The 14,579-nt window shown below is 38.9% G+C and overlaps 1 protein-coding gene, 1 long non-coding RNA gene and 1 pseudogene across 5 annotated transcripts in view; 2 read left to right on the top strand and 1 right to left on the bottom strand.

The window, feature by feature from the left end:
- Positions 1-536: 536 nt before the first annotated feature.
- On the bottom strand, positions 537-11,087 carry LOC107649848 (uncharacterized). The gene is made up of 2 exons (XR_001624219.2): positions 3,877-11,087; positions 537-2,479 (listed from the first exon to the last, which is right to left on the bottom strand). It is a non-coding gene; the product is annotated as an uncharacterized LOC107649848 (long non-coding RNA).
- Positions 11,087-14,579, top strand: part of KLF12 (KLF transcription factor 12) — a 564,503-nt gene continuing 561,010 nt past the window's right edge. For all 4 annotated transcript variants that reach the window (XM_016424983.2, XM_056807734.1, XM_056807726.1 and 1 more), the window contains exon 1: positions 11,087-14,577. The gene's annotated coding sequence lies outside the window, so the exon portion shown is untranslated. The remainder of the gene's footprint in view (positions 14,578-14,579) is intronic.
- Positions 13,391-14,579, top strand: part of LOC130455959 (uncharacterized) — a 93,366-nt pseudogene continuing 92,177 nt past the window's right edge.

The raw sequence follows: 14,579 nt of genomic DNA, 5'->3' as shown, positions 1-14,579 counted from the left end.
AGGATATCTATAGCCAAATGGGAAAATGTTTCAAATCACCACTAATTCAAGAAATACAAATTAAAACAATTCTGAGATTCTACCTCACATCCATCAAAGTGGCAAAGGTGACAAAAAACATAAAAATAATTTGTATATTTGTAGGATTGGGGGGGGGAGGAAAATTGATGGACTGTTGGTGGACTTGTGAATTAGTACAACCATTCTGGAAAGCAATTGGGAATTATACACAAAAAGTTACTAAACAGTGTGTGCCCTTTGACCCATCTAAAAGTGGTATCCCTGTTAGACCTTTACCCTAAAAGGATTTTAAAAAGAGGAAAAGGTCTTTAATGTTAAAAAAAAAATTCATGGTAGCTCTTTTATTGGCAAAAAAACCTTAAACCAAGAGTATGTCCAACTGAGGAAAGGTTGAGTAAGTTCTGATTTATTCATGCAAAGGATCACTATTGTGCTGTAAGAAATAAGAAAATAGATTTTTTCAAAAAGACATAAAAAGACTTATATGTGAACTGATGCAGAGTGAAGTGACCAGATTCAGAAAAAAATAGTTTATTCTATAACATTAATATTATAAAAATGAATGATTTTGAGGGTTTTTACAAACTGATGAAGAATGAAATGAATAGTGTCAAGAGAACAATTTATACAATGAAAATAACACTAAAAACAAACAACAAACTTTCAAAGCTGTTAGAATTATGATCAATACAATAACTTTTCATGATTCCAGAGGGCCAGTGATGAAAATATGGCATTCATTAAGGAAAGGTGATGAATTTTGGATGTAGGATAATACATATATTTTTTTTGTTTACAACTACAGGGGGTATTGCTTTTCTTGAAAGTTTATATTTGTTATAAGAAATTTGTTTTCTCTTCTTTTTTCCCTCCCCTAAAAATGGAGTAGGAGGGGAAATAGGATGGAGAGAAAATATATTTCTGTTAATTAAAGAAAAAAGGTAGGGTGTGTGTATTTTAGATGTGAAACGCTGCAGGTTCTTTCAGATGAGGTCACTTAATTATTAGTCTTATTTAACTCTTTTACTTTGTTATAAGAGACTTCTTACAAAATGGAAATTATATGTAATGTAAAAAGAAAATAAACAAATAAAACTGAAAATTCTTTCTCCACCAAAAAGAATTCTTAGTAATTCCAGTACTGCTCATTCACTTAAAGAGTTCCATGAACCAATGAGACTTCCATCTTTCATTAATCTGACAGACATATTCTCTGGAAAAGGTTTATCAAGATAGGGTCATATTATTGCTGGAAGGAATGGCTTTTCTGTTGGGGGTAATAGTAATAAAATAATATTGTTTCAGATCCATGAGCTGGAACTTCCTTTACAAGCCAGTATTGCTCCAGATGGGAATATAAAGGTAGAAAAGGGTTAAGTGAAAAATTGAAGGTCAAGAGCATTGACCACTACTTCTTGTCCATATAAAAGGAGGAAATTCTGTTTTTCTAATGTATTTACAACTTTCTGGTGAAAATATCCATTTAATGACCAATTCAGTAAGATAAAAATCTTCTTAATTATGCATGGAATCTGAGTTTCTAATTTGATAAATTTACTTTAAGACCTTGCCCCTTTAATTTTCAGTGTGTGTGTGTTGGGGCAGCTAGGTGGCTCAGTGGATTGAGAGGCAAGCCTAGAGAAGGGAAATCCAGGGTTTGAATTTACCTTCTGATACTTCCTAGCTCTATGACCTTGAGCAAGTCATTTGACTTGCCCTAACCATTCTTCTGCCTTGTAACTAATACACAGTATTGATGGAAGGAAGATGGAAGGAAGGGGTTTAAAAAAATTTTTTTCCAATGACATGTCTTAGCAAAACACTTTTCATCATCTAAATTATCTTCAAAACTTCATCAAGTTAAAAATCATCCATTTGTATTAAGATTTCAAGAATTCTCTGGTGATTCAGCTATGGGAAAAGTATTCTGAGCTTTTGTAGATTCTCAGTGTAACTTATTACACTTTGACATCAAAGAGTATAATATATTCATGGCCATGTCTGTCTACTTTCTAGGGAACTTGGTCCAAGTTTAAAGCCTCTGAAGCAGAACCCTGGGCTCTATTCGAGCTTCTACCATCAAAGCTTTAGTAAATCCCACCTCATCTCTTTAAACTTTGATTCTTCCAGATAAAATGGCAATATAAGATGTTCCTGTTCAATGACCATGGAACTAGGTGCAAGGGATATGTATAAATAGCTCTGTGACCAAATTACAGAAATAGTTTTATTAACATGTGACTATAAGAGATACTAATGTTTAATAAGTGGTTTAAAAAAACACAAGAAGTCAAACATGAACAGGCACAAGTCGTTACACATGCACACACTGAAGAATAAAATTACATAGGCGGCACATCTAGATTTCCATAGCAAATCCAGCCATGTGTTTCTTATCTAGGCGGCTGCCTAACAAACTCAGGCATGTGGACAACAGTTCATGGAAGCCAGCAGCAAGCTATATAAACAGGTAACATAATACATAATGAAACAAGCAAACCAATAACATGATATCATCACATAATATTAACCAACATTGCTCTTGACAAATCAAGATGGGATGTATTCAAATAAATATTATATTGACAAATAAATAAAAGTTTAATATATGAAATTATATATATTATAATACAGCACAAATACTGTATTTTCTAGAGTGTCTATTAGGCTATCATTTAGCTAATCTCCTTGAAGGCAAGGATGAAAAAAAGTCTGGCAGAAAAGGAGAAAATCTCCACCTTCCTCTATTTAAGGAAGATGCCCAGGCCAGTCATGTCTTCATTTCCCATCAGGCTTCACTCTTCTGAATTTCTTTCATGTACCACAGTTTTCCCTTCCTCCCCTACTTTTTAGTTTTGGAATGTAAGCTTGTAAGCTCATTGAGGGCAAAGACTGTATTTCTTTTTGCTTATATTTATATACCAAACACTTAGCACAGTGTATTGAACGTGGTAAGTGATTAATAAATGAGAACTGAATGAGATATAATTTACCCCCAAATTTGTTTAAGAAAACAGGATTAAGAAAACAAAGCCAAGACAGACTTCTGCTCTAAATAAAAGTATTTTTCTGAGGAACATGAAGCACAATGACTATTTTATTTTTTTACCAATCAATAATCATTTATTAAGCCCACTATGTGCTTGGCACTGTGCTAATTAGCACTGGATAACTCTTCTGTATTAGTTCTCTATACAGAATGGAACACTGAAGTTTTGTAGTTTAAAGGAAAATAAAATAAAACAAAGAGATGGCAATGGAGAAAGGAATATATACATAATAGGGACTTTAAACTCAAAAATGTCTGTTTCTATGTTAATTCTAATTAGAAATATCAGCTCACTCCAAAGAGCTTAAGTGAATAACATGATCTGGTTAGATATGTTCTCAAAATTCAGAGATATGTATCTTCTCCAAAGGTATACTGGCTATTGAGAAATTCCTAAATCGATTGCAAACCTATCAAGTAAATATAAAGTATTAAAACAGTAACAAGCATGCAAATTTCACATTAAAATATAAAGGACATACACTATCAAGGATAAATGATGCCCATATAATGAAAATAGAATCTTTAAAAATAATTCTGAAAATATAATACATACCATTTCTACCTTGGCCTAACAGAGTCTTCTGAGACATAAAATCATACAGGCTTAAAAACAGGAGGTAGACAAACACACACAGAGTTGGAGAAAGAGGGGTAGACAGAGATAGAGAGACAGGTAGACAGAGACAGAGAGACAGAAACAGACAATAGGGATGGAGGCAAGAGGTACAGTTGAAACCAACAGAGGAGAGAAAGATGGAGAAAAGACGTTTTAGTGTTCACCAAAATAGTAGCCTTCTACAAACCTCTGCAGAGAGGTATAGAGACTCTTCAGCTTCTTTATTGTTCTGTATTTTGACAGGAAAAAGTCATAAGAAAAGACTTAGTCCAGATTTCTTCTGACTCATAACTAGAAAAGAACAGAGGAAGCAGAGGTCAAAAGTAATTACTCCAAGCCATGGTTGAATCTCCATTTGTTTCTTGAAGTCGCACAGGGCTATTCCTCAACTCCACCCTTTGGGATTATACAACCTTCCATAGCAATCTATGCATGGCAGAAACTATTTATGAATTTTAGGGTTCTGACCCTGTTGATAAAAAGAAAAATCTTCCTTGATTCAATCCACAGTTCCAATTGAGGACTATATCTCTTAACCAATGGACGCTCACTCTATCCACAACATTAACTTTTGAGAAACATTTCTGTTCTGGTTGGAGTTAAGGTAGGAGAGGTAGATTCTTCAAAGGTTGGACCTACATAATAACAACGCTAGCAAACATTTTGTAGCTCTTTAAGGGCTGCAAAGCACTTTACAAATATTATTTCATTTTATCTTCACAACAGCATTAGGAAATTATTAGTTTTATTTTTACAGAGGAAAGTGAGGCAGACAGTGTCAGGTACAAGTATGACAATACAGAGGAGGGTAAACATGAGGATAGTTCTTAATAGGGACCATGTCTTATACATTTGTATTTCCCGCCATATTTAGCACACTGTCTAGCACAACATTGGTGCTTTCCTTTCAATTTGTACCTTAACTAGAGGTCTTCATTACCGCTTGTCTAGACTATTGCAAATGGCACGCTAATAGTTCTTCCCATCTCCCTTCTCTTTCTCTCTTCAAACTTATCCTTTGCACCAATGCTTGATTTATTATCCTTAGGCATAGATTTGATTATATAACTCCATTGCTCAGTGCTTTTAATGATGCTCTAATTGTTTACCTAGTAAAGTTCAACCCCCTATGATTGGTGTTTGGGGCTTTCCATTAGAGTAATCATCTTACTTTTCCAAGCTTATCTCACACTCTTACCTGGCATGTCATATGTATTCTAACAAAACTGAACTCCTTGTCATTCCCCCAATACCCTTCATACTTTCCTGTTTTGGTGCCTTTGTCCATATTGTTCCATCTATCTGGAATGATATTTTAAAAAATCAAGATCTCTGTATTGCTCACTCTTCTATGACGCCTTCACTAAATTCTTTATGTTGATAATGGCCTATCCCTAGCCCTGTTGGGGATCACAATGTACTATGCACATTTTTTATATACTTACCATACATTGCTTTTACCCATACATTTGTCTACTTGTCCTCTCTTTCTTAAGAAGATAGGGAATGTGTCTTTTCTTTTGTCTTTTAAAACACCCTTACCTTCTTGTCTTAGAATTAATACTAAGTATCTGTTCCAAGACAGAAGAGGAGTAAGGACTGGGGTTGAGCAACTTGTCCAGGGTTACATAATAGGAAGTATTTGAGGTAATATTTGAATCTAGGACTTCTGGTCTCTAAGCCTGGTTGCTGAGCCACCTAGCTGCCCCTGGGTCATGTTTTTTCCAAACTTTATATCTTCCCTGGTGCTAAACAGAGTGCCCTAAAGACCAATATGCTTAATTAAGGTTTTCCAATTTATTAAATTGACTATATACATTTGACAGGTTTCAATAACCCTCCACTTCGGCAGAACCCAGTAAAGTGAAGGACTAGGAAAGTTTCACCCATTGTAAGAAGAAACAGAAACTTTAAACTTCAAAGAGGTAGAAAAGAATGGGGTTTGAATTCTTTTTCTTTCTCTTTATGTTGCTAATATAGGATATAAATCATTCTGGAGAGTGTTTGTAACAGAGTCCTCTAACAGTTTGTTTATAGAATGCAGTATTCTGCATTTTCATCTTTAGAGTAAATCTTGAGTTCCACCTGTTATCTGTTCTTTTCTATTTATAAAATGTTGCCATCCTACTTAATTCAATGAGGAAACTATTTAATAATTGATGAGGATTTTTGGAGTTGAAATATTGTAAACAAAGTAGTATTTCAATATAGCAGTATAACAAAAACTAAGCAGCTTCCCTCGATGATATTTACAATTTCTTTAGCACCTATCATCCTAATACCTAGGCATAGCTGTGTTAGATATGGAATGAGGAAAAATATGTTCTCATCATTACTCCTCTAACCTCAAAGTGTGGTCTACTGTACAGTCTTCAGAAGCACACATATTTTTAGAGTTACTTTCTTCCCTCCACGTGACTGGGGGGAAAGGGCATTATTTATGTAATAGAAAGAAGGATCAGGAATTCCCTGATCTTTCTCCCTATCACAGTTTTGATCTAGGACTCCCCTGATCTCCCTTGCTAAATTTACATGCAACTACACAACGTTTAAGGTAAAAAAAATAGGTTAAATGTCTTTTGGTGATAAATTAAGTCAGTATGTTATTTAGCAAATAATACACAGTTTAAAAGCAGCTAAAAGGCATATATCCCATTTTTCCTTATTTATAGTCTCATTCTTATCTTGTAAGAGCCCTTCTTGATTCCTTGTTGCCTCAGTCTTGAGTAAAATAGTGGAGAAACTAAGACACATCGTCAGCTGGTGATGCTAACAAGCTGCTATAAGCCAAGGGAAGCCATATGGGAATGGTTTATGTTGTAACAGCTAATGACAAATCACATAAAAAGGACACAGTTGTAGCTTATGGGATGTGGTGATAGGATAGATAGTATGAAGTGGGAGGGGAATTGTGGTTTGGAACAGTTTAACTTGTATGCTATTTTTAGGAAAATTCATTTTAAAAAATCTTTTCCCTGTAGTGGAGTCATTCTTGTATTCTGCATAAATAGTTCTGTAGGTTAATTTAGGAAAGAGGTGAACAAAGAGGCAGCTAGGTGGCTAGATGGATAAGAGAGCTAGGCCTAGAGACTAGAGAACCTGGGTTCAAATCTAGTATCAGACACTTCTTAACTGTGTGATTCTGGGGAAGTCATTGATAAGAGTTTAAAAAAAATGAAATAGATGAATGAAAAATATTGCATGTTCTAGTCAGGGCTTTAATGATTAAGTAAACAAACTATATTCTTATTCCTATTATGTCTAGCATATCTAGCATATCGTATGGCACATAGTAGGTCCTTGATGAACTCTGGTTATTGATTCACTGACTGATGAGAAAGAGACAAGAAAGTCATTTTACCCTCGATTTAATCTTTTTTTTTTTCATTATCTGCTTTTTTATTGATTACAACCCATTTCTGATTTCTGCTATTTGCATTTCATCAGTAGTACTCTAAATCTGGGAACTAGGTCAGTCAGGAATACTATCTAAAAATTAGAATACATTTGATGAGGAGAATAGAATTAATTTTGCTCTTATTTCCTACTATAATACTTTATCCTGGTGTGCTGAGTAACCTTTGAGTTCCTGAGGCTTCTATCAATGTAAAGAAAATATATCTTAGCCAATATCATAACTAATTAGAAACATGAACCTGGTGATTGCACAGGTGTTGCTGATGCCCACCATAGTTACATTATTAGGCCTAATTTGATGGTGATTTTTTTTCCCCACAGCAACTGAAAAAGATATAATCTGCATCTATAGAGGCAATATCCATCATGATGAAAACACAGAGCTTTAAGGTATTGAAATATGAAGTTAAGTACTGTTTAATAATGGTCTCCTGGCCTGGCTTAGCCTTCCCTTAGGAGAGAAAAGTAATTCCATTGGGAACCCCATAATGGTCCCCTCTTCTGAGCTGCCTAGTGACCTGAGGCCAAACCCAGAGGTATACTTAAACCTACCTGAACTCATTCCCTCCAAAATAACAGACACCCACCCCTCACACTCTATCCATCCCAGTGATTTTGGCCTCTTGGCTGCCATTATTTAAACTCCTTTCTCAGTACCTCACTGATTGTTTTCTTTTTTTCCATTCCTCTCACAACTCCCCCCATCTCTTATGTCCCACTTTAAAATCACCCATTTCTTCCACAATGCTCTCCTGAGGTATGCCTAATCTATAGGTTATAAATGTGCTTTCTTTAAAATTATTTTCTTTCTTATTCCTTTCATCTTTAGGCTCTCATGAAGTCTGGTATCTTCTTGATCCCAGTTTCTTTGGTTACCCTTTCCAGGCCTGGTTGCACTTTCCCTCATTTCTCCTTCCCTCAACCCTCCTCCCCCCAATTCCTTGGCCAACATGTATATGTATATATGTATGTCATGTGTGTGGTGGGGTCGGGATGCAATATTTCTTGCTCCTCTCTACTACCATTATTCAGTATCTCTCCCCTTTTAAGGTTTACTCAATCCATATTTTCCACACCATCAAAATTCTGCTAGGTATTTGTCTGAACTCCAGGACTCTCTTCTTTTTTCAGTGATTTCAGACAATGGTTTGAAGTCATTCTCTCCTCCTCAGTTTTTGTCTGCATAGTTGGCATCATGCATATTGATATTCTCTCAAACACCCTAACTTCCCAGTTCCTCAGCTTATTCATTTCTCCACCATTCACAAATGCTCCACTTCTATGTTCAGGAATTCTGAAATCTTAAGTCTTCAAAATCTGTTGAGATTGCTCTCACCTTTTTCATCACTGTGATCCTGAACCCCAGTTTTTTTTTTCTCATCCTATTACCACTCTCCTCTCTTCCCTATCTTTCCTAGTTTAACTGTATAGTTCTTTTTTCTTGAATTCCTTGTCCTTTATCCAAAGGCTGATCTTGCCCTGCCCATTCACAGTCCCACATTATTCCTCTTATCTACTGTCTTTGCTCCTACTCATGTGCTGCAAAATAAAGAGGGACAAAATTACAAAACTGTGACAAATAGGTATACAACAAATTTATGTTACATAAACTTAATTTAGGGTTCTCACTGCAAGGCAGACCTTTTACAACTCCCATAACTGACTCAATCCTCCTTGGCACAGCAGCTCTTCTTACCTTTTTCATCCTTCCTATCAAACTTCCTATAATTTCTCTTCCCTCTACTCTAGAAAGTACTGCTACCTATCACAAAGCAAGTCAAGGGAGTACACGTGTCCAGAGGAAACATCTTAATTGGATTCTAATTTTGATACTTTTCCCCATGGTTTCTGTGTTTATTTGTGGGAGAGTCTACTCCTCATTCATGTGGCGAATACTTTGTAACTACTGTTCAGTGTGCTGTCACAATGAATGCCTTTGCTTAGAGCTAATTGTGTCTAACGGCTGATTTTTAAAAGAAGCACAATCTTGGGGTTTCTGAGCTATATAGCATTAGTAGCAAAGACACACAGAACTGTCCTTATAGTTGCTTTGCTGGGCACTGAACCTGTAATTCTCAAATGAGATTGCAAGTTTGGTAGGGCCAGCCTTGACATGGTGTTCCATAAGAATAATATAAATCTAGAATAATGATCCATAATCATACATGGTCTTAGAAAAACCAAGACCATGAGTATGAGTACTTAAAATTATGAGCATCAACTTTTAAACTATGACCTCCTGCTCAATTCTAATACAGTAAATCCTCATTATGGTCCTTCAATCTACTTGTCAAAAAGGATAGTTTTCTCAATGATGACTATAATACTGTTAAAACAGCAAAGTGACTTGGCAGCAGCATACATGAACCCAAGAGCTATACTTAAATATCTTTGCATACCTCACTACCTCTCGCCCAGAAGATTGAATCTTTTGCAGAAAAGATTTTCAGTTGTGGTATAGGGAGTAATTAATTTGAGAATTACAAATGATACAACTTGGTAGAGTAAATCTGTCTTCTGACGAATCAGTCTCATTGGTTAAACAAGGAAAGGTTTCATAGGCAACATGTTTTAGACAAATATTTTTTTTTTAAATATGGGCAAAGGTGTTTATTTTTTATTTGCAGTTTTTATTTTACTTAAATAATTAGAATAAATTGGTTGAAAACTTGGGTTATTTTTTAGGGGGATATTAGAGTTTGTTATTCTTTGGTTATGTCTGGGTGAGTGAAAAGTTGAATAGAGTGCATATTTTTCTCAACTCAAAACGCAACTTTATTTCTAAATTCATCAACATCACTTTTTTTTCATTACTCAGAATTCATCATTGATAATATAAATTAAGAACATGTATTAAAACATAAATTAGAGAAGTGAGAGTTATTTATATATGTTCTTTTTTAATGATGACCTGTTGCCTTCTTCAGTTCCCTTCAATTATATAACATAACTTTTATAAAATAATTCTGCCATTTGCAGTAAATTCTGATTCTATGAAAAGATATATTGTTGAAAAAGCCCTACGATATCCCAAGGTGACATTCTAACTTGCACATGAATTGGACTTAAGTGAGGCAGTCTCACAGTCATCAGCCTCTCTCTCTCTTCCAGTCATTGGAGTCCAGTGGCAAGACAAAAGATAGGCTGATTGGCGATGGCCTGGAATACAGCAGATGACTGTCATCTTCAATGACTGACCAGTCTTTGAGCACTCTACAGTACCTGCTTTCAGTTGCCTTCATGACCACTGGAACAAATTTTTCTCATCAATCCATTGTGCTGAGGGAGGTAAGTCTTCACATGCCTGGAGTAGACATCTTAGCTCACCAAGAGGTTTGAAGCCTGTCAGTTACCCTCATCTTGGTTTAGCCCTTCTGCCAGGACATTTTATGGGGATGTGGCCACTTCTTATGCTGGAGCTTCTTAAAGCCACAGGTGAGAGTTGGGTGAAAGGTGGACACCAAAGGTAGGTAATCCTGAAAAGGGCTTGACAAACTCCCTAGCAGGAGTTGGTGCTAGTCCTTCTGGAATACTCTGGATACCCAAAAAGAACATGTAGAGTTTCAACTATGGCATAGTAGGTAAGGCACTGAATGTGGGTTCAAATCCAGCCTTATACACTGTGTGATCTTGTACAAGTAACATTTCTGGGCCTCTGATTCCTTACCTTCAATACAAGGGGGTTGAAGTAGATAGCCTTAAAAGTCCCCTTCCAGCTCTAAGTCTATGTTTCTCTCCTTTAATATTTTAGTCTGCTTTAATGGTCTAAGTAATGGTTGGGTTCATGTGAAAATGAGCTGGAAATAGGTATAAATTTGGGTAATTTCTTCTTTCTAGTCTCCCCTCTAATATGCAAGTATTAAATCTCCCTTTATTTTCCTTTTTTCCTGTTCTCTGATCACAGACCAAATAAATGGAATATTGTATCACTATCTCAAACTTCTACCATTCTTCTTCCTCAGTCTTCTTCCCTGTTTTTTTTTTTTTTAATTTGGGGAGTTGCCTTAATTCAATAATTCCATTCTTTCTTATAAGGCACCATTATTTTTTTATCTGCCAAGATTTCCCCACCTTAAATCCCTGTTGTTCCTCCTTCTCCCATCCTTGCTATCCAGACTCCAGATATTAACTTCGACCTCCCTGTAATTCTTTTACCCTCTGGATTAGATTTTCATATTTTATTTTCTGTCACCATTTTATTAACATGCCCATGTCACTGTAGCCCCTAGTATAGGAATGAAGTACAGCCTGTTATTCTCGATGCAGAAGCATTCCACCTAAGACACATTTCTAGAGCAGGTCACTTACCTTATGGTCTCCCTAAGAAAGTCTGCTATTAGAAAAACTGCCTGCTTGGCATAATTTCCTTTGCAGCCCTCCTACAGTTACCTTTGACTTTTTCTCTTTGGGGGAGCAGGAGTCTGTTCCCTCAAACCCACTGGAAGATGAAAAGCTATTCATTTTAAATATAGTTTTGGTTCTCAGCTGTCTGCAGGGCTCTTACTTCATTAAAAGTTGCATCTTCAATTCTCCTTTCTTCAGGGAGGTATAGTACACATGCTACCCACCCTAATGAAGAATGCTAGGAGCCAAACCTGCAGTTAACCAGTATTCCTCCCAGAAAAGTGACACGTCCTCCTTAAATGTCTTCTATCTACTTTTTCCTTTAATTTTCAAGTTCCTCTGAGAATCTGTTTTGCTGTTCTCTTTTTCTTGCGTCCAGGCTGCATTCTTAGAGCTCAATTATTTGCCCTTCAGTGGCCCTCCATCCTTTATCTTCAAATTCTATTACAACCTAGTTGTGATATCCCTACCCTTGTTTTAGAATAGCCAGTAAGGCAGATGCGATTATTCCCATCTCACAGAATAGTTACCAAGTATTATTTTCAAACTCTTCCTACTGTACCAGTAAATTCAGTAGAAATCTGGACCAATTAAACCCCCTTAGCCAAGATTGGACTCTACAACACAGCCAAGTGTTCTTCTAGTGAAGTCTCTCCTCAGAAGCACAACGAATAAGAGAAACGGCTGACAGTATTCTAACAGCTATGCTCTTTGTTTTAATTAATCTGTGGCACGGCTATAGGCTATAAAAGTGTTTGGAAAATGCCAAAAAGCTATATAAATGTCAAACTCGACTTTCCCTATCTTTCTTTCATTCAGCCTTCTCCCCCTTTCCGCTTTTATATCCTGCTTTGTGTGTGTGTGCCCGCGCATTCCCTCTCATTTCTTCTTCTTCCCATCCTGCCTTATTTCACATTACTGAAATATGAAAGCTTTCCCTCGTCACATAAAACTTTCCCTTCTTAGCTTCCCTTCAGATTTCTCTCTCTCCGGCTTCTTCGGTAACTGTCCTATTTGGTAACTTCCAAGAGAGGAGCTCTTTGGCGGTTTGCAGACTAGGCAGGGGTGTATGGAGTGAGTGTCAGTAGGGTTAGCTCACCTAGGTCGAGCTCAAAATGGCAAATACAGTCTGGAACAATCAATGACTTATTCCTCTTTTCTTTGCCCCCTCCCCCCCAATTTCGCTTCCGCTCCTAGTCGGTCTCCTTCTCCCCGCCCCCGCCCAGCACTGCTCCGCTGACCCACAGCCCCGAGAGAGGAAGAATAGCTGCGGGGCCACGTTGGCTACAGCCTCCTTCCTCCCTCGCCCCAGAATCCCGCGGACAAACTCCCTGGGGCGCAAAGGAAAGGGAGGTGGGAGGAGAGGCTGAGGAGGGAAAAGAAAAAAAATTCTTTTAGGACTCAGCTCTAGCTCCGGTTCCCGGCTGCTCTAGGCAATCTCGCACTCCTCAGGGTTAGTGTCTTGGACACCAGAGGGATTTGCAAGTCCTTGATGTCCTCTCACTCTGGCACCCAAGAAACCATACCTCTCGGGGTCCCTCCCTCTTAAAGTGCGTCTTCAGTCCTAAATCAAATGGTTATGAGATAGTGCACCACTATGAGACCTTCCTATCCAAGTCAGGGATATCTACCGCTTCTCTCCAACCAACAATCCTCGTAACAAAGGTTAAATGTGTTGATGGTAGGGAGGAGGGGCGGAAAATAGGTGACCAGTCTCTAATATTATCGCCAACATCATCAGCAACCTGGATTTTAAGAATCTAAATACTCATTTCCTTTCTTTTTGCCCCACACATTCTTCGGCTCGCCCCCTCCTCCATTTGCACAAATTCACAGGCAGCTGTTCCTTCTTGCTCGGGATGCCCCCACCATGAATCCCATTGTTGCAATTTGCAGGCGATGCCCACTGCCCAGTGGCCAAATCCCCCAGTGAAGCCAGCATGTCAGCGGCCAGCGAGCCACGCCACGCAGGCTCTCTGCAAACCCCGGGGCTGCTGGCTCCGCCCACACCTTTCCAAGTTAGCTTGCTCGTTAGCTGGCCAGCCCCGGGGAATACAGTAGGCTTAACTCCCTCCCCCAGCCAGCTCCACCCCGCTCCACCCCACCCCACCCCACCCAACTCTTCTCCACCCCTCCCAGGCCACCACCCTCAGGCGGAATGCTACAGCTAGCAGCTTTATTTGTCCCTTCCCAAATTCTTGTAATAACGGTCTGGTGCCATCTGACACAAAAGAAGAGACTTTCTCCTTGCTCAGCGAAAGTCTTCAGTTGTAGCGAGGAGCCCGGGGGAGTAGGGGAGTAGGATGGAGGTGGCTGCTGGTTTTCTTTTTTTCCTCCCAGGAACACTATGAGTCCACTCCTCGAGACCCCTTAGAACTGACGACACCGGTTTAGAAATACATATGCTTATTTTTTGGTTTCCTCGCAGCTGTGAGGGATTGCAGGTGAAAAAGGACTGATGCTTCGGCGAGACTGGGGCGCTAAGAGGAGGCAGGAAGGAGAGAGCTGGAAAACAGCAGCAAGACCCCTAGTCTAGCCTTGCCTGGCCCTGCCCTGCCCAACCCTGCCCAGCCCAGCCCAACCCAACCCAGCCCCAGCACCTCGCCCTCAGAAAGCAGCAAGACGTAGAGCGGAGCAGTGGGTGTTTCCTTCTACCTCTGAGGATGGGGAGGGGTTCATTTCCCACAGGGGATTTCAACCATCACATACAGATCCCTCCTCCTAATCCTCCGGTGGAGCGGTTTGGGGGACACATTTTATGGCAATAAAGCGACTTAGCGCCTGCTGATTGAACCCCTCCCATCCTACCTCCCCCGCCCCCAAACCCCACCCCAGGACTCGCCTGCATTGGCTTTGCTTTGTTTCTGGGTTGGAGGAACGGGAGCTCTTTTGTTTGGGGGTTTGGTTCTCTCAGCCCCCTCCACCCCTCCTCCTTTGGCCTCTCCGGTTTCCTGAGCTCAGTGCAGCAAGGGTAGGAGAAGCGCCGTCTTGCAAACCCCCCTCGGCTGGGCCCCAATGTAATTTGATGCGGGCCTGGTAAGACTCCCCACGCTATATTGTGTCCGCTCTTGTTTCGGAAGCCTCCACCCACCGGCCCACCCTACATTTAGCACATCATGTGATCCGGGT

Source organism: Monodelphis domestica, chromosome 8 (assembly GCF_027887165.1).
Source record: "Monodelphis domestica isolate mMonDom1 chromosome 8, mMonDom1.pri, whole genome shotgun sequence".
Taxonomy (NCBI): Eukaryota; Metazoa; Chordata; class Mammalia; order Didelphimorphia; family Didelphidae; genus Monodelphis; species Monodelphis domestica.
This window is presented reverse-complemented; position numbering and strand designations above follow the sequence as displayed.